The sequence below is a fragment of the Callospermophilus lateralis genome, chromosome 5 (genome assembly GCF_048772815.1).
Source record: "Callospermophilus lateralis isolate mCalLat2 chromosome 5, mCalLat2.hap1, whole genome shotgun sequence".
Taxonomy (NCBI): Eukaryota; Metazoa; Chordata; class Mammalia; order Rodentia; family Sciuridae; genus Callospermophilus; species Callospermophilus lateralis.
In genome coordinates, this window is record NC_135309.1 from 90,514,786 (window position 1) to 90,540,239 (window position 25,454).

Consider the following 25,454-nt stretch of genomic DNA (forward strand, 5'->3'; position numbering starts at 1 on the left):
TAAGTGACACATGTATTATATCTGTGAGATATACAGAGATACATCAATTAAGCCCAAGATGATGGCAAACTCTGACAGTCTATGTCTTCCCTGTATTTGTTCCTATTGTTACCCATGTGTTATCTTCCATAGAGTGGGGATTTGGTGAGTAGTTAATGACTGTGGGAAACTCCCCCTTTTGTAAAATTCTAATCTAGGAAGAATTATTTCAAGGGATAGGAGTGGGTAAACATTAGGGGATCTGCTGTGGGTGCCATAATCTCAACTGCATGTATCAAATGAGCGATGCCCATCCCTCAACCATCCAAATAAGAACTAGAGGGATTTTTTGGTCCATTTTTTAAATGTCTTCTGCAGGATGTAATGCAATGTCCTGCACAGAATAGATAATGATTGTTGATCTAGATTATAGTTTATTCTTTTAAAATTTCCCGATAGTATTCCTGATTTCCATTCTCTGCTTTAAAATAATTTTACTTAGTTTATGGCAATGATGTATTAAGTTTGGCTACTGAAGAAGTTGAAACAAGTTCTGGCTCCACTAATGTACTATCTGGGTGATCTACCAAGGTCCCTTGAGCTTGTTACAATTCTTATCCATTTCATTCTATTATATTCCTTGTACATACTGAAATACAATAAAATCACATTAAGCTTTTTTAAATTTGTAGATGGACACAATATCTTTATTTTATTTATTTATGTGGCGCTGAGGATTGAACCCAGTGCCCCACACATTTGAGGCAAGCACTCTACCACTGAGCTGTAACTCCAGCCCCACATTAAGCTTTAAGTATCCAAAATTCCTAAAAGCAAAACAGTATAACAAACCAGTGTTTTCTGGATTCATGGACTAGAAGAATTAATCACCTGGACTGATTAAGCAGCAGCTCCTTTTGGACCTCAGTGCTTTTCCCTACCAAATACACCAGGTGATTTTCATACTCAGGCAAGTTTGGAACATTTAATCGTGGATATAAAAGACAACTGATTTCTATTCACTGCCTAATAGCTTTTTTAGTCTTAAGTTGTCATATTGTTCTTACATAATGAATTCCTTCTATCTTCCCCTCAGATTTTGCTTTTCAAATTTAAACATTTTGTGAATTCTTGACTGTCCCTTTCTGTCTTTTGAGTTGCAGAGGCCACAGTTGGCTTGCACATCAATCCGAAAGGATTGTATTGCAATTTGTGAATCCAAGTCCTTGAGGACTGCTGTAATCCTAATAGTTACTCTGCAAACAATGCTTTTTTAAAAAATTTATTTCTTCTTTCCTCCTCTTCCTTGTGGTTATAGCCTTGCTTTTTGAAGTGTAGTCTGTGAATGACCTGTAGCTCAGCCTCACCTGAGACTGCAGAATCTGATCTGTGTTTTAGCGAGGTATCTGGCGATTCCTGTACACTCCTCCTTAAGTTTGGAGAAAAAGGACTTTGGGATATGGTGGGGCGAGGGGGCAGGGAAGGCTTACCACCACTTCTCACTACTAGCTAGAGAGAACCTTAAAGCTCAAGATCTATGTTTAACCATAGTTTTATATTCATATGTGAATAACACCTTAATAAATACAATAATACCTTGAATTAATGCCTGCTGTGGAGAACATGATTATATAAGGATTGAACATCTTGTCATTCTGATTTAAGAGGGTAGAGATATGTTTATTGAAATCCATAAAAGAGTTCATGCTCTTAGTAATATCTGAAAACAATTCTGCCACTTCAATCTTTGTTCTGTACTTATCCAAAGTATTGTTGTTTTTCCTTGATTAACATGTAAAATATGAAATACACACAAATATATTGTTTTGTGTCTGAAAATAGATCTAATATTTTTTTGAATAACAAATAGGCTTATTTTTAGTATTGAAAGTAATTATTTGTGTCCTTTTACTTTGCTTTGCTAATTAAAGAACTACAAAGCACTTTTCCCTGCTGGAACAGTAGTTTTTTATTTAAATATTAAATGGCCAGAAATGAGAAAAAACAAAGAGCCTTTTCTCCTAGTATTAAAACACAGATTTAACTGGATAACTATTCCAGTCTTCTTCTACCAAACAAGATTAATGAAATTTTGTGTTTAGAAGTCATTTGTTAAAACTATAGCCTAGCATCATACATTTAACCTGGGGCCACTAAACAAATATGCCCAAAATGTCTTTTTTCCATTAGTTTTTTTTTTTCATTTTTTATTACTTCTTTTTAGTTATACACGACAGTAGAGTGTATTTTGACATAATGTGTATATGGAGTATAACTTCCCAATTTTGTGGTTGTACATGATATGTAGTTACACTGGTTGTGTATTCATATGTGAACATAGGAAAGTTACCTCTTCCACAAGAGCCATAGTCGTTCAGTGCAGAGTCCCTCATACCTCTGCTGCATCTGGAGGAAGACTCTTAGAAGGCTATAGGATGAGAATCCAATTTGTAAAAATACAGAAAAAGAATGGCAAGAGAATATTTGGAATTTTAGCCAACCATCGAAGCACTTTAAATCATATCAAATCTCATATTTTAATGTGCATAAAAACCTCCCTGAGCAAATTGCTGGATCACATTTCCCAAGAGTCTGAATGACTCAGTAGCTCTAAGGTGGAACCTAGGACATCGCCATGGTAACAAGCCAATGAACACAGCTTTGTGGACCACATTGGAGAATTACCTGTTTAACTTGTTTTAAATGAATCTAACTTTATATAAAGGCTTACCCAGAAAGTGGTAAATCTTATTTCAAAACCTCAGTGGATTGATTTTGAAAAAAACCTATCTACTTTCCCAAACTTTTAGACAAACCTTACCTCAATGTTACATTGCAAATGCATTCTCATGGATTGTTTTCTTAAAGTTCATTTCCTTATTCTTTCAAGTTCTTTTCTGATAATATTCAGAGATGTGATATTTCTCAAGTATATATTTTATCACATCTCTATTTAAAGTGTAATAAGTAGCTGGGTAAAGATAGGTGATGGCTGAGACTAAGAGCTCAGAGACCACTTTTCACAGCACAGAAGTTTGGAGGGGCCACCCTTTCTACAACCTGAGGCAGACATCGCAGTGATTAAATGGATGCTAGTACAGAGGTGCCAACATAGTTGGTCATCTGAACAGATAGATAAAATCCCTGTCACAGGATTGGGCGAGAGCTGGGGGCCCTTTCTGTGTATTTCGATTTATAAGCTCGTCCACAGTTCCTTAATGATTGTGAGTTCTGTGAGGCCTCAGTCTTTGAGGATATGGAATACTGAGTAGGTACAGAGCCTCTAGCCTGGAATAGGATTGGATAAGAATGGGGTTCAAAACAGGCTTTCGTCCAAGCAGTTAGCTCAGAACCCTGTTGCTACAGAGTAAAAGTGTAAGTAAATAGTTAAACATTAAAAATAAATGTCAACAATAGAAGGCTCACTTGTTGCACGTGTTGGTCTCTTGGGTGTGCCCCCAACAACGTGTCACAAACGGAGCAGCTTAAGCAACGGAAATGCTTTTTCTTAACAGTTTCAAGGCTGGAAGTCCAAAATCAAAGTGTCTGCAAGGATATGCTCCTTCTGAATGCACAGGGAAGAATCTGGCCCAGGTTTCTCTCCTAACTTCTGATAGATTCTGAGTTTGTGTCAGCATAACATAATCAGCACATGGTGTACTCTCCATAGATATGTCTCAGTGTTCAAATTCCCCCTTTTTATCAGGACATCAGCCACTCTGGATTATGGGCCCACCCTACTCCAGTATTACCTGTTTAGCTGATTATATCAACAACCTATTTCCAGATAGGCCCCATCCTGAGGTGCCAGGGACTCATATTTGGCGGAACACGATTTAATCCATAGCAATGCACCTTTGTCAAAGTAGAACCAAAGGTCAAATATTAGCGGGCATAAATCTGGCAACTTTGTGGAAAGATCCTGATGTTATCTATAATTGCTTTATACTATCAGAGAAGCATGTCTTGGGCTACTATAGTGAGGAATAGTGCTTTCTGGGTTAAAAGTGCATTGTATGCCCAGCTGTTGCTCCCAGACACAGGAAGTTGTGAGTTTAGCAAAGTCTCAACAAGTGTGGAATACCTGCATGTGACTGTGAGATCTGTTGGCTTCATTCCTACTCTATTCCCGCAGGCATACCTAGGCAAGGAAAAGGGAAAGGGAGGTTTTCCTTCCACACCCAGGAAATATGGCTGCCAGATAAAATACAGGAATCCCAGTTAAATTTGAGCTTTAGAGAAACAACAAAAAGTCTTTTTTAGTATAAGCAATTCCCAAATATTAAAGAGGAAATATTTAAACTAAAAAATTATTAATCTGAAATTCACATTTATTTGGGCATCCTGTAAATTTTATTTTCTAAATCTGATGCCTACCTTTAAATCGTGTTGCTTGTCTCTTCTTCAGCTATAAATTTGAGCCTAGTACTATGGGACATGATTCCCAGATGTTTCTTTGGTGGTACAAAGACTGGCACATCTCCTAGGTGGCTGCCTAAGGTGTCTTGGTGAGGAGGTCCCCTGGGCCACCCCGGGTCTCAGTTACTGACCATCCCTCTGAGTGCCTAAAGAGGTGACGGTAATGGTGTTAAACAGACAAATGTTTATTCTAATGTTGAATATTCTTTTTTATACCACATTTCATAAGACTTTGATCAATTTGACTTGAGATAGGAAAGAGTGATGAACTGGCAGCCATGGCTAAGCTATATTCTGTTTTCAATTAAGATAAGGTAGAGGGAGGTTCATTCCTTTTTTAATTTTTATTTTTTGTGCCACCTGGTCCTTGTACTACAGTGTTGGTTTTGCAGATTTTAAAATAGCATCAGTCTGCAGATGAAAAGACATGAACATTAGATTATTATTAGTGAATTTTTGAAAACCAGAAAGAAGGTTGAAAAGTGAGGTAATAATCTCTTTTTACCAAAGGGAAAATATTTAAATGTAGAATAGATTATTACTTTCCTGGGAGCTAAGGCCTTTTATAATTACTATTTTGCATTTTGACTTTTTAGTATTTGTGCCTCTGGAGGCAATTTTATTCTTTTTTGTGTTTCATTTTCCCACACAGTAATACTTTACTTATTTATGTCTTAGAATTTTTTTTTTTTTTTTAGCTTTTATTACATACCACTATATCCCGTCTTTGGTTTGTTCATCTGAGGCTTTTGCTTCAACAAACTTTATTCTTGTTAGTGGGCAGTAATTCAAAGCTCCTCAAAAGAGTTTTGGCACCAGGCTGGAAGATGGTTTCCTTGAATGGGATGCTGTTCCTTGGGAGGTAAATGTTATGAAACTTGATGGGAAGTGCTAGCCCCAGAAGTGCTTTGCTGGCGTTTTTGTTTTGCAGAGAAATGAGCTAATGTTTAGAATCAGCACTATGAGCTTCTCACCCTTGAGTTTGGTGAGGAAATTAAGACTCTGGGGATTCGAATTTATCATTCTTTAATTAAAGATGATGCCATTAAATCAATTAGAGGCAGAAGAGCAAAACAGCTCATGCCAAAGCTTGGGAAGCTTTGCCATCGAAGCCTTTTAGACTCCAATATATCCTAATGCAAAGATTTTTCCATCAGGGCAAATTCTTGGCTACACATGTCTTCATTCCAGTGACTGACATGGAGTTCTTTGGAAGTAGATGCAAGCCAGCAAAGGCTCTTTGCTATAAAATTTCATTGCTCCTTTCTCTTCTGTAAGGAGGAATGTAGTAGACTTGATCTTTCATCTCTATCTGTGTCTCCAAGTCCCCTGCCCCTCCCCGACAGTGAATGAAATTGCAAAACCCTATCTGTTGTTATAACTTGTTATAATAAACTTTCTCAGACAGGGAAATGACAAATTGGGCCCTTCAGTCATTCATCACACAACTACAGAATACCCGTGGGCTTCAAGTCTTCAAACCAGCAAGTTTAATATTCGGATTTCTTATTCCTAAGTATTTCTTTGATGTTGCCTTAGTATTTCTTCTTAAGGGAAAAAGTAGTATGTGCTTGTGCAATGGTAAACTCTTTCTTCTGACAATGATTTATCTATTTTAGTGGTTTCTCATCTCCCCTTAGAGGAAATAAGTGACATTTTGACTAAGTCAGGTAACAACATTCATTACAATTATTTGGTATTCTCAGCAAGATAACGTTGAGCATAAATTCTTTATGAAATCAATCTCAGTGACAAAAGAAATTTTCATTAAATTGCTCTGTGTTGGTTCTTCCTTGGGGTACAAATTCTAGTAAACATTGTCAGTCAAAATAACACTTTTCTTGTAAAAATTACATAAAACCCATATGTTATGCTTTTTCTTTGCCATCTTTAGTTTATGGCAGTGATTGTAACTAATGTCAGATAAAGATTAAAAGTACATCAGTAAATTATTCACATTCTGATTCCTAAATAATATATTTTTTATAGAAACCAAAAAAAAAAATCCTATTTCTTTTTCTGAGGTTTTAGATAAAGAAAAAGCAATTTATGCTGCAGCTATGTTAATCAGTTTGTGTTATTCAAGCCCAAGTAGGATAAGCTACATTTTAAATATAATCATTATGAGAAAGCTTCCTTTGAATATATTATCTGATTTAATAACTTTTCTACTTATTATCTTATTACATTAGAGGCAACATCAAATTTATGAAATTATAAGTGGTGAAAACCATGTCTTCATCCATGTTTATATATTCATTCCCTGGCCCAGTATAAAGACTACTGTAGTACTTAATGGTGGGTGAATGGGTGAATGGACAGATGGATAGATGGAAGAATGGACGGATGGAAAAGAGAGATGTCAGATTAGTCAAGGGAGAGGAAATGGTAGATAGGCAGGTTTTTTGGTATTCAAAATTCATTTTCTTAGACATATCGTTATAAATATTTTAAACAGGTGTCAGACTACTAAATGCCACCATTTTAACTTCATAGGACTGACCTATGAATGCTATTCACAGGGGAGAAGGAGGGTGAAATGGTAATGCCTTTTATTCCCTTTATTCTTTAAAACTTAAATTATTGAGTTAAAAACAGCTAATAGTTTCTATTAAAAGGGCAGTGTTACTAAAGTTTCTTATTTGTATTGATATGCTCTCATAATATTTCATTTATGATCAGACAATCATGACCCAACATATGCCCGGGTAGCTCCTGAGGAAGCTGGGAAGAGGGTCTGACTTTCCTAGGATGAACTGACAATGCCAAGGAGAAACATTCAACCAGGGATTAGTGTGAGTCTGCACCACAGTTTTGGACCATTTGTGTGAGGCCCTAGGAAGAACAGATGTTCACAGAGACCACAGTGATGCCAGCTTAGAGGTCTTTTTGCAATCATATCAGGCATCTTTCCTGCCAAATGAAAATCTCTCTCTGGTTGGTGCCAACTGACATTGATATTTAATGTTGTATTTACTTTACACAATTCATTTGAAAGTAAAAATGTCAAAGAGGTCTACATCCAAAAAGAGCATGATGCAAGAGTAAATCTCTGACCTCAACAAGCAAATCCTGAGTACTCAGAGAAAGGTGGCGCCTCCTCTGCCCCTGTGCAACTGCAAGACAACATGATGGGGGCAGGTCCCAGGCTGGTACTGGCTGTTCTTGAGGCCTTGGAAAAGCAATCTGGGCTTAGGAACCCTACATAAAGTAATTACTATGTAAAGTAAACCAAACCAGAATTTAAATACTTTGTAACTTTGAATTCTCGTGACTTAAGTGGGCATCTTTCACAGAGGGACTATATTCATGTTTGTACATGGTGTCAAAGTGAAATAGAGACTACATATGTGGGAAAAACAAATGGTCCTGAGTGATATTATTCACTTCCACATTGTCATGTCCCTCTAACTTATTCTTAGGGCTGTTAGGATGCAGGGATGATAAATAGTACCCTAGGCTATAGGTATCTTCTCTATCCCTCATATAATATTTCTAGAGCGCTCACTGTGTCAGACACTGTTCTAGATGCACACAGGAGTGAACTAAATGTACAAAAATCATTGCTCACACAGAACTTACTTTCCAACAGGAATGCTGTTCAAAGTACAGCATTGAATGCCACATATTTGACATGAACTTGGTCTTCCCTTAACTTCACATCAATCTCATAGCCCTCATCAGGGTAAGGAGAGATGAGTGAGTCATGGTCCCATATACAGTCTAGTAGGGGAAATAGTCACATGTGGCAGAAGTCCAAGTGCATTGAGACAGTGGCAGAAGTGGGTTTTAACAGAGCACAAGGTAGAATATAACTAACTGTGGGGACTGGAGGGACGGGAAGAGTGACTGTTAGTGTGGAGATGATCAGGAAAACTTCCCTTCAGAGGTGATCCTGACTGGTGAACTTCTGATTATTCTTTAGAACATTCATAACTTGATGTCTTAAGGTAAAAGTAGTAGGATAGGATATTTATGCTTGTTCTCATATTCATTTATTCTTTAGTCCTTGACTATCTCACCATTTCTTCCTGAGGCTTGACAAAAATGAAGAATAGAGCAGACCGGTAGGGAGACTATTAGCATAATGAAGTAACATCCAAGATAAAAGTTACTATAATAGAAACATTTATTTCCAAGAGCTCTATCTCTAGAGGTAGAGCGAAGCCATCAAACTGTAAAATTGGCTGTAAGAGCTGATATAGATTTTACATTCATTGAGTTGACCATAACTTTGTTCAGGTTTCTTTGCATTTTCTAAGGAACTATATGTGTGGCTAATTAGCCTTTCAAATGAATTCTTTACAAGGTAATAGTAACAATGGTATTCTGGCATCTCTATCCATGCAGATTTTCACGAACGCCCTCCTGGGATTTGGTCCATGGAATACCATACCTCTGGGAGGCATCTTTTCAGAGTTAATCTCCTCCCAATGCAAACTCTCCTGGCATTTCTAGAAGCAAAATATTGATAACTAACATTTTCATGGTGTTTACTAGGTCTCTGATTCTATTATAATTACTTTGGGTCATTAACTCATTAAATTATCAAGCCTGATGAGGCATGACCCATTATGACCCCATTTCCCAGAGGGAAAAGCTGAGTTATAGAGAGGTTCTGATCCTTGTGCAGGGTCCCAAAGCTAGAAAATGTCAGACAGGTTTCAAACTCAAGCAGTCTGGCTACAAAGTTGTGTTTTAACCATTATAGTACACTGTTTCTGAAATACAGAATAAGCACTCCAAACATGATATATTTTGAGAACTTTAAATATCAAAAGTTACCATGTAACCATAATTCAAGTATTAAGAATGTGTTTCTATACTAAGTCCAAATCCTATATCCAGTGATGAGGCCACCATAGCCTTTGAATCTTCTTTGGTTCAACCACTGACCTGACCCTTTTTTTGATGATGCTGGCTGACACATGACTCAAGCCTCACTTCTGAGTAAGTTCTGAGTAACTACCAAATGCTGAGGCTTTGTTCCCTCCTTAAATGGTAATCTCCTCTTCCTAAAATCTAGCCCTCTAGTTCAGCAAGGTGGCACCTGCCTATAATCCCAGTGATTCATGAGGCTGAAGCAGGAGGATCACAAGTTCAAAGCCAGCCTCAGCAACTTAGAGAGGTTCTAAGCAACTTAGTAAGACACTGTCTCAAGATAAAATAAAAAGGGCTAGGGATGTGGTTCAGCGATTAAGCTCCTGTGGATTCAATGCACAATATAAATAAATAAAATGATCTAGCCCTCTAAGTTCCACTGAATCCAGAAACAAGTCTTCATGCATGCATTCACATAGTCAGTCAGTCAGTCAGTCAGTCAGTAAATATGTGTTGATTCCAGGCACTACTCTGAAAAGCAGGAGGTGCAAGTGTGCATCACATAGACATAGAATCTACTAAAACCATGTCAAGTCATAAATAGGACATTTCCAATTTGCAAACAGTGACATAAAGGAAACAAGATATTGCTGTGGTAAACATTAACTAGTAGAGAATTTTTAGATGGGTGGTAAGAGAAAGCTTCTCTGAGGAGGTGACAGATATGAGCTGAGAGCTCCAGGAGGGTAAGGATCTGGTCATGAAAATAGCCTGGAGGAGACAGTATCCAACAATAGCTTGTGTGAAGCTCCTGGAGTACAAGACCTTAGCAAATTCAAGAAACTCACAGAGGGCCACCATGGTTACTGTGCAGTGGGGTGGGGGAATAGCTGGAGTTGAAATTGGGTCATTGGGGGCACAGAGTATACAAAGCTTTGTAAGCCATACTAAGGAGTTTTCAATGCATGGAAGTCCACTGAAAAGTTCTAGGCAAGAGAGTGTTTGATGAGCACTTCTGGGAGACTGGATTGTAGAGGAGTAGAAGATGGAATATCACTTAGAATGACACCGACCTAATTCAGGCTAGGGGTGATCAGGCTAGGTGGTGATAGGTGTGGGGAAAAAAAGAGGAAAGACTTAAGATTCGTCTTGGAACTTTATTTGATGGTTGCTGTTAAGTTGGGGATATAGCTCAGTTTCTAGAATGTTTGGCTTACTTGTACAAGGCCCTGGGTTTAATCCCCAGTACCACAGGAGGAAGAAGAAGAAGAGGAAGAGGAGGAGGGGAGGAGGGGGAGGGGGAGAAGAAGAGGAAGTGGAAGAAGAGGAAGAAGAGGAAGAAGAATTAGTAGAAGTAGTTTGGAGGAAAAGAAGAGGAAAATATGATCCTGTGCAATTAATTAATAGGCAGGTGAATACTTTGTTTGAATTGAAAAATAGAGGTCAAAGTGGAAAACAATTTGGAGAACCTTGTCAAGAGATGAGACCTGGACATATGAAGTTTAAGTTGCCTATGAGACACTCACATGGAAAAGTCAGGTAAGCAGGTGGGTTATGTGGACAGGGAACTCAGAAGAGTCCCACACCAGAGAATGGGTCTTGATTAAGGCTGTGGGGACTGATGTTGATGGAGGGACAGAGGGTAAAGATGAGTGAGAGGGCAGCTGAAAATCACACCCTTTGCATTGCTGTGGAGCCAACACTTAGAGAAGTGTTCTGCCTGCCCAGAACTGCACTCTCTCTGCTCCCTCCCTCTCTCCCTCACCTTCTGTAAAGGCAGAAAGATCCAGGCCACCTATGCTGCCTCTTTCTTGTGGTAGCACATGGCAGAATCCAGCTGGATTCTACAGGTAGAAAGAAATTCATTTTAATGCTTCTCTCAACCTTCTCTCCTTGCACTTCATTCCCTTTCTTTCTCACCTGGACTTTATTCAGACCTTTCACAGACCTTTCTCCATGATGTGGCCACTCACCAATGAGAACAAAATACTCAGATGGGTACTGCCCTCCCTGTGGACAGAGAGTCATCTGACCCATACACACAGGACAAGAGGAAATTGACACTTCTCCATCACACACACACACACCCCCACCACCACCACAGAACCTTAAATTTTGTTGCAACGCACCAGGAAAATATCTAGCAAGTGGTAGCTGCAGAGATGCCTTCTGTGAAAAGCCTATGTGTGAGCACACCATGTTTAGTAGACAGAGCTAGAATTGATGAGCACACTATCAGGGTCACTATAGAGATGTACTTGCTGATCCTGGCTCCATCCACATAAGCCTTGCCCTTTAGAATAGAGCTGTTACTATTTCTCTTAATTTACAAAGGGCACACTCTAGCCAATTGAACATTGCTTAACATAAAATTAAAAAAGAATCAATACACATAAGCCGTTCATAAGAAAATATATTAATGGCCAACAGACAATCTCACTAGTAAATAAAGGCATGCAAAACAAAACAAGAAGACACCTGTTTTAATCAGTCAAAAGGGCAAGTATTTAAAAATTTGTGACAGACCAACAAGATTGAAGGTGTGCGTGTTCTTAACTCCTCCATGTTTGTGACATTTTCATGCACAGTTTCTTCCTGTTCACAACTACAAAGAAAGAGATGGACAAAAAAGCAAAGCGAATGATATAATCAGGAGACTGGGAGTCCTGTGGGTCTCAAGGAAAGTAGAAACATTACCTCCAAGGCCAGAGAAAACCTCTGGTATTAGTGTCACCTACCCCTTATGGGTGGGTTGACCTCAGAAGCTGTAGCAGTGGATCACTGTGAAGAAGTTTTACAAGGAGAGGAAGGCAATTTTTACAAGCGTTGAAATAGGTTATAAATTGGATTAAATTCAGAAATTTTTGAGAAGTGGAAATAAATAATGAAATATCTTAACTTTTGATCTGGGCGTCTTTAAATGTGGTTCTCTACAGAAGACTGACTGGAAATGTCTGATGACATCTGTCCTTGACGGTTATATGAGAAACTCTCAATCACTGTTAGTGGAAACATAAATTGATGTATTTCTGGAAAGTGGTTGATTTGACAAAAGCTCTAAGAATGAAAAACGTCTAGTCCATACACCTAACAATTCTGTTGGTTATAACTGCCCATTAGATACTAAGAAGAGTACACTGAGATCTATATGCAATTAAGTACTCTGCAGAATTTCATAATAATATAAAAAGTGAGGGAAATCAAAATATAAGTGCCCATCAGCAAAAAGTTGATTAAATTGTTATGGTGTACACATTCAACAGAATACTGTGGGTCTGTTAGAAAGGATGAGGTAGTGTTAAATAAGCAAATATCAAACAATTGCCAAAATGTGACAAGATTTAAAAAATGCAAGTGCTTCATGGCCTATACAATGCATTCACCCTTACCTTGTACCTTTTTAAAAAGTATATATTTTCTTTCCAGAGGATACTCAAGAAGATGTTAATGGTGATTACCTTTGGGGAGAAGTACTAGAGTTTAGGTGAAAGATGTAAAATTTTAGCTTTCAGTATTTTTTTTTGTTTTTTTTTTGTTGTTGTTGTTGTTTGTTTGTTTTGTTTTTTTAGTACCAGCTATAGTGTGCACTTAGTGTATTTAAAGAAATGATTCCCTGAAATAGATATTATTGGGAATTCTACATATGGTGCTCCCAACTGAATGTTAAAGCATTGGTTTATCTTTAATAAGAGGATGGTATTTCATGATGGTATATCATGTTATGAATTTTTAACTTTTTTTTTCTGATCTATCCATAAACCATGACTTAAGAAAACAGTGAATTTCAGAGTCTTCCTCTGGATTCTGGTAGCTTGATGTGATTTATATTTATTTATTGCTTAGTCTTGGCAGGTTCATATAAAAGTAAATTGAACTGCCAAATCTTTATACCTTTTTATACTGTAACTGATACTCTAAGTTAATGTACTTATTGGTCCAATATGTAGACATAACACCTATTTTATTTTGTTGTATAAACAAACTCTTCCTTCCTGGAACTCAAAAAATGGGCCTTAGTTTTGGGAACATGTGCAGGTGTGCCAATCACACATAACTGGGAACTTCTCAAACTGCTGCACTGAACCAACAGAGGCGGTTGGTCTGACATCTCAGCAGATGAAGCAGTGAGATTCACAAAAAAGATCCCTAGTCTTCAGTCTTTTTTAGTAATAACTAGAACTTCTCTAGAAAGTGAAATGCTGAGGTCATGGGTAGAATTCTGTGTTTTCAACTCAGAGAAACAGGAACCAGATTGAACCATAAAATATAAAGATGGAAAAGACATATAAAAAGAAATGAATAATTTATTTGCTATAAAATGAAAGGTGTGTGTGGTTTTTGTTTTGGATTTTTGTTGTTGCTGTTGTTGTTGTACTGAGAATTGAACCTAGGTTTTCTTTATCACTCAGTGACATCCCAGACCTTTTTAATTTTTTTTTTTAATTTTGAGACAGGGTCTCTCTAAGTTGCTTATGGTCTTGCTAAGTTGCTAAGGCTGGTCTTAAAATGGTAATCCTCCTGCCTCAGCTGCCCAAGCCACTAGGATTACTGTCATATACCATATGTACTAATCTTTGGAATAAAAAACACTTTTATAAATATATATTCTATTTCTATAGGGTATATTTTTCCTCTGACTTCTGGGATAAAGTTATACACTATTTCTATACATTAACTGAAATAAAGGCTGTATTTTCTTCTAATTGTAAGCCCCCATCTTGTATGTGGTGAACAAGTTATTTATCCTAAAATAATATCTAGCTAATTAGCTTAGTTAATGACACCAAAGAGATTTGATTAGAAGCAAAAAGGATACCCATCCCCCAAATTACTGGAAGTAATAAATGGCAGAGAGAAATATCTTTTTCATGAGGAATATACTGAATCTGTGATTTAGAATCCCTGTATATTACACATTTAAAATACTTTGTCCTTAACTACAGCCACTTTGAAATTTTAGATAAGTAAAATTATATAATTAGGACCTGAGAATTTAAAATTATTATGTAGTTTCAGATTTCTATTTCACTTTTTTATTTCTTTTTATTTGTTACAGTTAGTTATACATTATAGTAGAATGTATTTTGACTTGTATATATGAAGTATAACTTCTAATTCTTCTGGTTCTACAAGATGTAGAATTACATCAGTTGTGTAATCATATCTACACAAAGGATAGTAATATCTGATTCATTCTACTATCTTTCCTATTCCCTTTCCCCCTCCCTTCCCTTCATTCTCCTTTGTTTAATCCAAAGTACTTTTATTCTTCCCTAAACCCACTCCCCTTATCATAAATTAGCATCCGCATATCAGAGAAAACATTTGGCCTTTGTTTTTTTTTTTTTTTTGGAATTGACTTTTTTCACTTAGCATGATAGTCTCCAATTCCATTTACTGATAAACACCACAATTCCATTCTTCTTTATGACTAAGTAATATTACACTGTGTATATATACCACATTTTCTTTATACATTCATCTGTTTAAGGTCACCTATATTGGTTTTATAGTTTGGCTGTTGTAAATTGAGCTGTTATAGACATTGATGTAGCTGCATCACTTCTCATTTTAAGCCCTTTGGGTATAAACCAAGGAGTGGGATAACTGGGTCAAATGGTGGATCCATTCCAAGTTTTCTAAGGAATCTCTATACTGCTTTCCATAATGGTTGCACCAATTTGCAGTCCCACCAGCAATGTATGAATGCATCTTTTTCCCCACATCCTCGCCAACATTTATTATTGCTTGTATCCTTGATAATTGCCATTCTGACTGCAGTGAGATTAACTCTCAGTGTAGTTTTAATTTTCATTTCTCTAATTGCTAGAGATGTTGAACATTTTTTCATATATTTGTTGACCGATTACACTTCTTCTGTGAAGTGTCTATTCAGTTCTTTAGCCTATTTTTTTTTAATCTGGAAGGAATCATTAGCATAGTGGTTAAAGAATAGACTCGGCATTGATTCCACTTCTATTTCCTAGATGAAGTAAATTGCATAAACTTTAGCTTTCACGTATCGTGAAACTAAGATAACAAGAGTATTTGTGTCTTAAGTTTGTAATGCAGAATAAATGGACCATGATTGTGCTTCATCAGTGTTAACTAATTCATCATTGGAAAGTTTTGGATTGCAAATAACAAAAATCACAACTGAAACCAACTAAAATTGTGAAGGGACTCTATTGACTGGAATAACTAGAAAATCTAGAGATTAAACTCCTAGTTCAATCAAGTAACAATAATCTATTATATTTCTGTCTTTCTACCAGATTTTCCCATTATTATCTTTATCTCATATGGCTCCCTACTCTGCAAACTCAAACTGTCTGCCCAAAATCCACTACATTTCCTCATTCTTACCCAGGAGGAAAGAGTAAGCCTTTTATTCTAACATTCCTAGTCAAGTTTGAAGATGTGCCCAAAATATTCTCAGGTCCCATATCAACCTGAATTAGTCTACTGTGGCTTCTGAGTTGATGGGCAAGTGAGCTTCCCCACAACAACATTGAATATCTAAGAGGAAATTGGGGGATATTGAAAAAGGGGAATGTTGAGGCACAGGCTAAGAAGGTACCAATACAGTCACTGTATTTTATCCAGGCACTACCCAGAGGCTGGAAGTTATCTATGTTCCTGGGTCAGCTAGTCCTCAAGCCTTTCTTTAAAATTGCTAATGGAAGCAGGGCAATTTTGGTGGGGATTATGTGCCAAGATAAAGAGTATGGGTTCCTATAATAAGCTCAACAGAGCTTCCCACACTGAATCCCATTACTGAGAAACGTTTGGCCATCTTAGAGTATTGGGTTAATTCTACATTATGAGGAAGTTCTAAAAAATTTAGAAACGATAAATTATCTACTCATATGATAGTACTCAATTTATAGCCACGTTGATTACTTCACATTAGTGATAATTCTGGAACACTTGAAAAATATCAGTTAATTGAAAAATCTCACCAGTTTTTTTCATTGTAATTGATTATCTCCTATAATCCACTTTTGATCGTTTTGAAGATTTATGCTTTACCCATAGCATATACTTGTTTCAACTTATTACTCCAATAGATTTTACATGTGTAGAAAACCCTTATAATTTCCTTAAATCACTCACCATAGGCACAAATAGTTGAGAATGACAAACTTCTCTCACAAAAATCCCACTCAGGTGAGAGCATTTCAATTCGTGGGCAGAGTTCTGAGGATTGTGAAAATATAGAAATCTCAGAATTTTATCCCTTAAAAAATGACTTTCTCCAACTGCCCAGACTTTTCCCCATTAAAGTATGTCCTTTGGAATGTGTCTGCAAAATAAATACTAATCTATGTTTCACATCACCATGTTTTCACAATCATCTATAGTTACACTGTTATTTTCAGAGTATAAAAGCAGGGTCTATTTTATTTTTACTATAGGATAGTATGTGTTTCACACATATTTTTATATTTAGTCTTCACAAAAATCCTATCAGGTAGGTACTATTTTACTCCCCATTTATAAATGTAAGAACATGAATAGCAATAGATATAAATTTAAAAATCTACTAGGGGTGGCTCTCTTTTGTTTTGAAAGGGAGAAGAAAATTTGGAAGTATTGTAGATAAATCTCCTCTTTTATATAAGGTTTTGAAAGTCAAAGAGCTAAGTTCTTTGTTGAGGTAATAGTTAACTTTACAGATGAATTAGAGGTAACCCCAAGACTTATGACTAAAGTGTGGTCACTGCCTCCACCCTTCTCAAGAGTTATCTGGAGGTAAAACGTTTATATCAGTAGCAATATTAGAGAATTATTTTTACTAAGTATAATTAATATGTAAATGTATCCCTTAAATATATCACCCTTAGTTTTATCATCTGAAGAATGTACAAAGGAAAAGGAAATAGAGGGGAGTGTTAGGCTAATTATTTACTAACATGTTTTCTATGAAGCTTGTCCATATGCTTACTAAGCATGGTTGGCATGGTTGTCCCTATCAAACACTACATTATTTATACAATAGAATTAACTACACAGAACTTTTCTATGAATAAATTCTTTTTTTTTGTACTAGGAATTTGTTGAGCTACATCTCCAACCTTTTTTATTTTTTATATACTCTGCCCTTTTTATTTTATCCTGAGACAGTGTCTCACTAAGTTACCCAGGTGTCCTCAAACTTGTGATACTCCTGCCTCAGTCTCCAGAGTAGTTGGGATTACATGTGTGTACTACCTTGCACAGCCCAAATAAATTTATCTTAGAATAGTTTTAGATTTATGGAAAAGTTGTGAAAATAAAACAGAATTTTCAGATTTTTCCTTATTTTGATGACCTTGACAATTTTGAGGCATACAGGTCCAATATTTTAATAGATTGTTCTTTGACAGGTTTTTCTGATGTGTTTTTCATGGCTTGGCAGAGGAGAAGGCCCATGGAAGGCCCAGGCTTCACAGGCAGTTCCATATTTGTAGTATGGTTTTTACCTGTGAGGGATAATATGATATTTGCACAGCTGAGTATATGAAATACTTCTCCAACCACATTTGTACACCTGTGACCATGAAATTGTTTGAGGGAATGAAATATACATGAACTTTATTTTAGACTCCTATGTCAATAAAATTGGCATATTGATATGCTTTGCTCCATGTGAAAGCCTTTGTTGAATCAAATCAAGTTTATAAGTCTATTCCATAGTATCTTTAACAGAGTCACCAAAGAGTAGAAGCAGCAGAGAATAATATTGTTATTTTAAAGTCTTTATTAGAACAATACATGCTGCACATATGTTAAAAACTTGAAACCTTCTTGAAAGTAGGAAGAAAATCATTCCCCTTAATGTCATCATCCACAGAATAACCCTTGCTAGCATGCTGTTATATTTTCCTCCTATTATTTTCTAATGAATAAATATAATTATTACATTTTTAATATTGTCAATCTTCAAAGAAGTCATCATTTGAAAACAAAGAGTTGAGAATATATTCTTAAAATTTCTTGTTGTTTTACTATTTTCTGAAAATAAGGTAAAATCTATAATATTCTGAAACAGCATGAGTAGAGTAAGTAGGATTGTGTGTCATTTATCAATAGCCATATGTATTATCTTACAATGACCTTTTTCAATAAACTATCCTCAGTGCAATTCTTGCATTATTAATCATCAGTACTGAATTACTTAACTTTTTCTACATGCAGAACAAATGAAATACTTCATCAAGAAAAAATTTTAAGGGCTTACCTACCTACTCTATTTCAGAATTCTGACATGTGAAATTTTTTGTGAAGTAGAAAGTGCTTCAAGTATGAATAGCTGTTTTCAGTCTGAGCAGCCATTCCCAAGTCTGCTGTTTCTTTACAGGGGTTATTGGTTACTCTTTTCTTTCTTTCTTTCTTTCTTTCTTTCTTTCTTTCTTTCTTTCTTTCTTTCTCTCTCTCTCTTTCTTTTTTTCTTTCTTTTTTACACTGTAGTGCAGTATATTTTGAAATATTTTACATACATAGAATAAGTATATCTTGTTCAAATTAGGATCCCATTATTGTGGTTGTGCATGTTTGTGGAGTTACATTGGTCGTGTATTCATATATGCAGATAGAAAAGATATGTCTGATTCATTCTTCTGTCTTTCCTATTCCCATCCCTCCTCCCTTCCCTTCATTCCCCTTTGTTAAATCCAATGAATTTCTAATCTTCCCCTTCCCTGTTGTGGGTTAGTGTCCATACATCATCTGTACGCAGTTTTACATCTGATTTTTCACCTCACTATTTTTTAACCCTAAGCATTTGCCCATGTCAATAAAAATGTTCCATATGAATTATATCAGTGCTTTTAGAACTACCAAAATATTACTTTGGTTCTTTGGGTTTTCCTGGAGTTGATTTTAAAATAAAGTATAAGTTTCTAAAACAGAAACACAGATAGAAAGCACTTTGTAATTCACTCAAAAAAAGGAGATACGCTATATATTTTTTCCTCAAAAGTAAAGGTATACAATTAAATCTATAAGCAGGTTTCTTTGATGGGTTTTCATAAAATCTGATGAGTTCAGGGTATCTATGGTGACAGTTTTCTAGCTGTGAATGCATAGATGTGAATGTGTTTTTTCTAGCAAAATTCAAAATTTAAGTAAAATATCTGTTACATAAGTTTCTCTCTCTGAGATTGTTATAATTTTAAAAATTTAAATCCTTCAAAACTAAGTGTTTCCTATGTATATTGCTCAAATTTTGGAAATAACAGAACTAATCTTGATTAATTGAAACATTTATCATCAGAAGCATATGTGGCAAGCCAGGTAACATCAATCACTAAGTTAGTACAGGATGCCTATTTTTGATAAGTTTATATCTTTTGTAGTTGTTTTGTTTGCTGTTAACTCTGCTTTTTGATGAAATTTGGTTTTCTTTAAGGAAGAATGAGTATGTTTGGGGACTCATCAAAAGACAGAAAGGTCAGAAGAGTTAATACAAATAAAATCTATCTTGCTCTCAGGTCTAATGAATATTATTTTGGTGAAATAGTAAAGATAGCAATCATTAAGTAATAAAAGAAATAAAAGAGTACAAAAGTCCCCAGACATAACCCAAGGAAGATCTGCTAGCTTGTTTCTAATTTCTGGTTGACCGTTGATAAATACTCCCAGTACATATGATAATACATATTATAATTTGCAAAAAGCAGGAAGAATCTACTTTATAAATTGTCTCTTTGCTAAGCACTTTCAATTACATTATTTCCTTCACTTTTCACAACTCTATAATTTTAAAGAGGAGAAAACAAGGACCCCTAGACCTCAAAAATCTCCCTCAGCCTTATAGCAGTTTAATAGCATAGCTAGGCTTTATATCCAGGCCTTTGTCCTTGATGCTTGTAATATTTCCTTTATCTTATAATAACTCTTCTCATCACCTGTCCCTGAATAGATACTTATATCTAAATAATTTTTATGTTTACTAAGCATTTTGACACATTTTATTTCATAATTAAAATGGCCCTTCATGACGTCTCTATTATTGCATCTTCAAGATTAGAAACAAAGGGGCACAGTGGATGGTACAGGGGTGAAGTTCAGTAGTTGCTCTGACGCCTGTATTCCCACCATGGGATTTGTATCTCCTACCACAGAGGCTGGGTTCTTGATCTGATTTTAAAAGGGAGTGTGCCACGTACATAAGGATTAAGAAAACAGAATTTCTCTGGCTTTGACTCAGGTTATTTTATTAGTTGTATGTGTGGGTGGAAAGGTTATCAGCAATCATGAAGCAATGCCTCACAGAACAATCAATTTAGCGGACCAGCCGCGGGTGAGTAATCAGGGTCGTGGGAGTCCCAGGAAAGACATTCCTGGAGCACTGAATTTTGTACTTTTTCCAACAGCAGCAAATGTTGTCATTTGGGCCTGAGTATTTACAAGCTTGTTTTGTTTGGTATAGAAAATTGGAAAATCAAAATCTCAGAATTAAACCCAGGGTTGTACTTCCATTCTAAAACAAACAATAGTAAGCTTTGATATAATCAGAATCATATCTATAATTTGGATGTTTCTGCTTTCTGCTTAACTGAAGGCTAACTTATTTTTTATTAGTGCATTATAGTCTCATATGATTGTGGGGTTAATTTTAGCATATTCATAAATGCATATTACATAATTTGCTCAAATTTTTGCTGTAGCTTCCCTAGAGGAACCAGACGGTTCTTATATCAAGCTTGTCAGGCTGCCACAGTGCTTACTTCTACCTCCAAGATCATGTAAATGAAGAACCTAAGCAAAATCCTAGCTACAAAGAGAACTGGGAAGTATAGTTCATAGTTTTCCAGCCTCTTTAACATATAGAAACTAAAACTCAATGGATTTGGGAATACACACTGAGTGAGCAAACCTATGTTTTCTCCAACATATTCAAAATTAGAATGCTAAGAAACAGCTAGATTAGAGACAGATCCACTCAAGAACTAAAGAAGAGTAATTAATTTCAGAGAACACCTGGTGTTTCCTCTAGTTTATCTCTCAAGTCTCTAAATGTTTACCTGATGCATCATTTGGAATCCATAAATCTATGCTAGAAACCCAGAAAAGGGGGGTTAGGGAAAGAAAAGGAACAGGAAAGGAGAGGTTAGTTTTGATTTGAGTAACATGAAAAACTTATTAAGAGAGTTAGTGCTATGGCTTGGAATTGGTTTGTCCCTACAAATGTTGAAATTTAGTTACCAATTTAGGGAAGTTGGGAAGTGTGCTCTTTAATAAGGATCAATGCTTTCCTTGTGAGAGTGAATTCTCATTCTCGTGGGATTAGATTGGTTCCTGAGATAGTACGTTGTTGCAAAGCAAGTTGACTCTCACCCAAAGCCAAGCAAATGCCAATATCTTCCCAGCCACTAAAACTGAGCAAAATAAACCTCTTTCCTTTTTAAGTAACCAAGACTAAGATAGGTAGCATTTATGTCTACAAAAGAGACTGTTCTATTATCTGTACTGTAGCATCACTAATCAAAGGCATCTAACATGTAAAACTCTGATTTGGGAATGTCTGAGACCATAAACCACATTAAATAAAAAGCGAGGGATATGAAGAGCTTAGGCATGAAAGGCTCTTAAATGCCCAGGTGTCCTCCCCACCCAAGCATTTACTGCCTGGGATTCCTCTAGACAATCATTCCTTTTTCATTACTGTTCTTTTTCTAACTGACCTCTGAAAATGCAAAGGATAACTAGAAGAATTAAAAAAAATAAACTCTTTTCCATTATGAACATCTTAGTTCATTTAGAAATATGCACTGATCATCTCCTCTTTGCCAGGGATATGACAGGGCTACATCTGTGAAAACCACAAGTGTGGCCTTTGCCTTCATGGATCTTACAGTTTAATAAGAATATATATATATAAAATAACTGCAGAGGTCATTAACTCCTTATATTATTTTCTGTGTATACATTGTGACACCCAAGTTTCCAGTTCATTTTGATGGCTCACCGTGATTCTTTGAAGCAATCAGGACTCCTCTGCGTGTGTTTGTGAATCCTGCACAGCCCCAACACACATAAGAGCACTTGAGGGATCTTGGTTCCCAGCTTTCCTCCAAGCTTCTGCCCTTTACATTGGTTTGCCCTAACACTCCATCCATGAAGCAGTTTGAACTTTAGGAGCAGTCCAAACTTAGACTTCTGCTCTGCCATTTTCCCAGTTCACCTCCAGGAATGACCTGGGGAGACTTAGTGAAGACTGACCTTCCGGCTGCCTATGATGACAAATGGGGTCCCCACCCAGAACACATGGCCCCCACTGTATCCCTTATATGCTTCTACCATGATGCCCATCTTATTCTAGTGATCTATTGCCGCAGTCTTTTGCTGGGCACAAATCACGAGTCTCCACACAGCTTGTAGATTCAAACAGCAATTCTTTATTCCCGAACTCACACCGGCTGTCTACAAACACGCTCTGGGGGAATCCACGTTCTCTGCCCAAATCCCCTCTCTCAAATCCACTCCTGCCTAAATCCACCCCGCATGGGCTTCTGTCTCTCAAAATATACTGTCTGACCTAAGCACTCAAGAGGAACTCAGCAGCAGGATACGCCCTATTCTAAAGGGGGAACACCCTACTCTCCTATTATGCTAAACTTCCCTATTCTAAAGGGGGAACACCCTACTCTCCTATTATGCTAAACTTCCCTATTCTAAAGGGGGAACACCCTAAACACGGATCCTGCCCTGGTCCTTGAGCAAGGTCACCTTTCAGAAGTCCTTCCACTAGACAGCATGGGAGTAAGCTGGCAAGGAATTTGTCATACCTACTTGGCTGATGGCTCCCAGCAATCTATAAGACTCTTTTTTTAAAAAAAAAAATATTTTTTTAGTTGTTGATAGACCTTTTTTTATTTATATGCAGTGGTGAGAATTGAACCCAGTGCCTCACACATGCCAGGCAAGGGCTCTCCCAGTGAGCTGCAGCCCCAGCTCCTGTATAAGACTCATAACACCAAGGTCATTTTCACCCATTGTCACTGTTTCTCACACTGCAATTTAATAAATATACTAGATAAATGTTCTGGGCTAAGGAATTAAATAGGAAAAAAAAAAAAACCCACAAGGATCTAGATTGAATGGAGGCTCGGAGACGAGGAGATGGAGTGAAGGTCAATGAATGTAACACGAGGTGAAAGTTGAAATGACTCTCACCCCTAATTCAGTTCCAAACCAGTAACTCTTATATCTGTTTTTCTAAATAAAAATTATATTGTTCCCTTGTCTGTACTCAGTAAACAGAAGAAGACTGCCTGGACCAGCCGTTTCCACCAGAGGTTCAAATAAAGGCCATTCTTGGGCCAAGAAAGTAGCATTTGTTTAGGAGCACCCAACTAAACAAGAGACAGGCAACCACATCAAACAAGACTAACAGGCATCTGTAGTGGTCATAATCAAGCTAATATGAATAAGGTGCCTGAGCCAGGCACTTATAGGAATTAGGCATAAGACGGAGGAAGGCCCACAAAACTTCCATGTCTAGGTTTCACCAGAGACTCCTCATCTCAGAAACAAGTTGAAAATGTTTTCCTGGGTGTCATGTGTCATTCCAGCATGAGGTAGACCAGAAGCAGAGCAGGGATAGGAGGTGAAAGGGCCTCCCTGTCCCTCATGAGTCCCTGACCAGAGAGGGTTCCTCTGTACTCTCCGAGGGTGGTGGGATACTCCCAAAGATTCTGGCAAGGAACCCTTATTTGCAGCAGGCCTGGTCTGGGTTGTAGCCGGGTGAGCCTGTTCACACCGTCCTGGCCAAGCTGCTTTCCAGGTCCTCAGCTCCTGTTTCATGGGACGCTGGGCAAACACCCAGGAGCCTTCTGGATGAGTAGGGTCCCCATAGCTACAAGGAAGCACTGTCCCTGCTCTAAACTCCGAAGATAGAAGTCAGTCTCTTGCTTGGTATGAGCAACCTCTGCTCTCAAGCGCTGGTGTCACACCTGGTACTCAAAGGCAAGGTGTTAACTGAGGTGGGATCAAGGAAAACAGTGCAAAGGTTCCACAGGTCATAATGGAAAGGGCTGTACCTGCCAGCACCCATGGGAGAGTTGCACAGACTGGCTGCTACCCGTTTGGCCACCCACTTGTTGCAGGACTCCACCCAGCCCCTCAGTGCAGTCCTTGATGTACTTAGATTGCCTTTATTCTTCTGGAGGCTGGTGCCGTCTCCTTCTTACCTCTCTCGAACCTGTCCTCTGCCTGGAAGACAAGGATCCTGACCTCACCATACACCCTGAGCAGGTTGTGGATGTTCAGGGGTGGCAGCGTGGCAGGACATAGCCCAGGCTCCTGCTCCTGCTCTGCCTCTGTTTTCTTCAACAGCCCTCTCTCAGTAGTTGCCTCTGTCTTCTGCTGAGAAGACATGTTGACTAACTCCTTGAAATTATGATAAATGCTGTAAAGGGCCTATTTCCCTGGCTTCAAAAGAAAAACGCCAGTACAAACAAGTTGGAAATGTCATTGAAGATATTTGAAATGACAAATAACCATGTTTCAGAGCTAGCACTGGAGACATCTTTCTTAATAAACATTTTGAAAAAAGATATTCTACATAATAAACACACACACACACACACACACACACACACACACACAAATACACACATATCTGTAGCATCTCTCCATAGGCAACTTGTTGATGTGTGTGCTTCTTGGAACCATGGTGGTTCTTGATATCCTTCTTTCACAGGGTTGGGGGACACTTGGGTCATGACACCATGGAACTTGTCCTCCTCCCTTTACTCTACTACTGGCATTACCATTCTCTCAAAGGTCAGCTCAAACTTCTGTATGACACATTCCTCTATTTCCTACCTCTACCACATATTGTCAGTTGGCAAATTCAGTTGATTGAATTTCTTCAATATCTTTTGAATCCATCTTTTGTTTCTCTAACTGCCGATCAGATCCTGTTCTTGCGACTTAAAAGAAACTATTACAAAACCTTTTAAATAATTCCTTTGCCCACGGGATTTCTCTACTCTCATCTATTTTACAGGGGGAAAAAAGGCCAGGTTTTGTTCATCTCTGAAATCTGTGCATTTAGCCCAGAGCATGAAACATGAAGGACAGACAGTAAATGCTTGTCAGGAGGCCAGCTTACACTTTTTCTCTCTTCAAAAACGTGATGGTTTCCTGTTGCCCACAGGCTAAAACTCTCCTTAGCATGGTCTCACTGTATGTCAGTCTTTTTCTATCTTATTTCTCATACAACTCAGTGATGCACTTTCTGG

At 37.3% G+C, this 25,454-nt stretch overlaps 1 protein-coding gene and 1 pseudogene across 1 annotated transcript in view; one reads left to right on the forward strand and one right to left on the reverse strand.

The window, feature by feature from the left end:
- Positions 1-25,454, forward strand: part of Mctp1 (multiple C2 and transmembrane domain containing 1) — a 509,148-nt gene that overhangs the window by 190,057 nt on the left and 293,637 nt on the right. The window lies entirely within an intron of this gene.
- On the reverse strand, positions 23,837-24,585 carry LOC143400014 (activator of basal transcription 1 pseudogene; annotated as a pseudogene).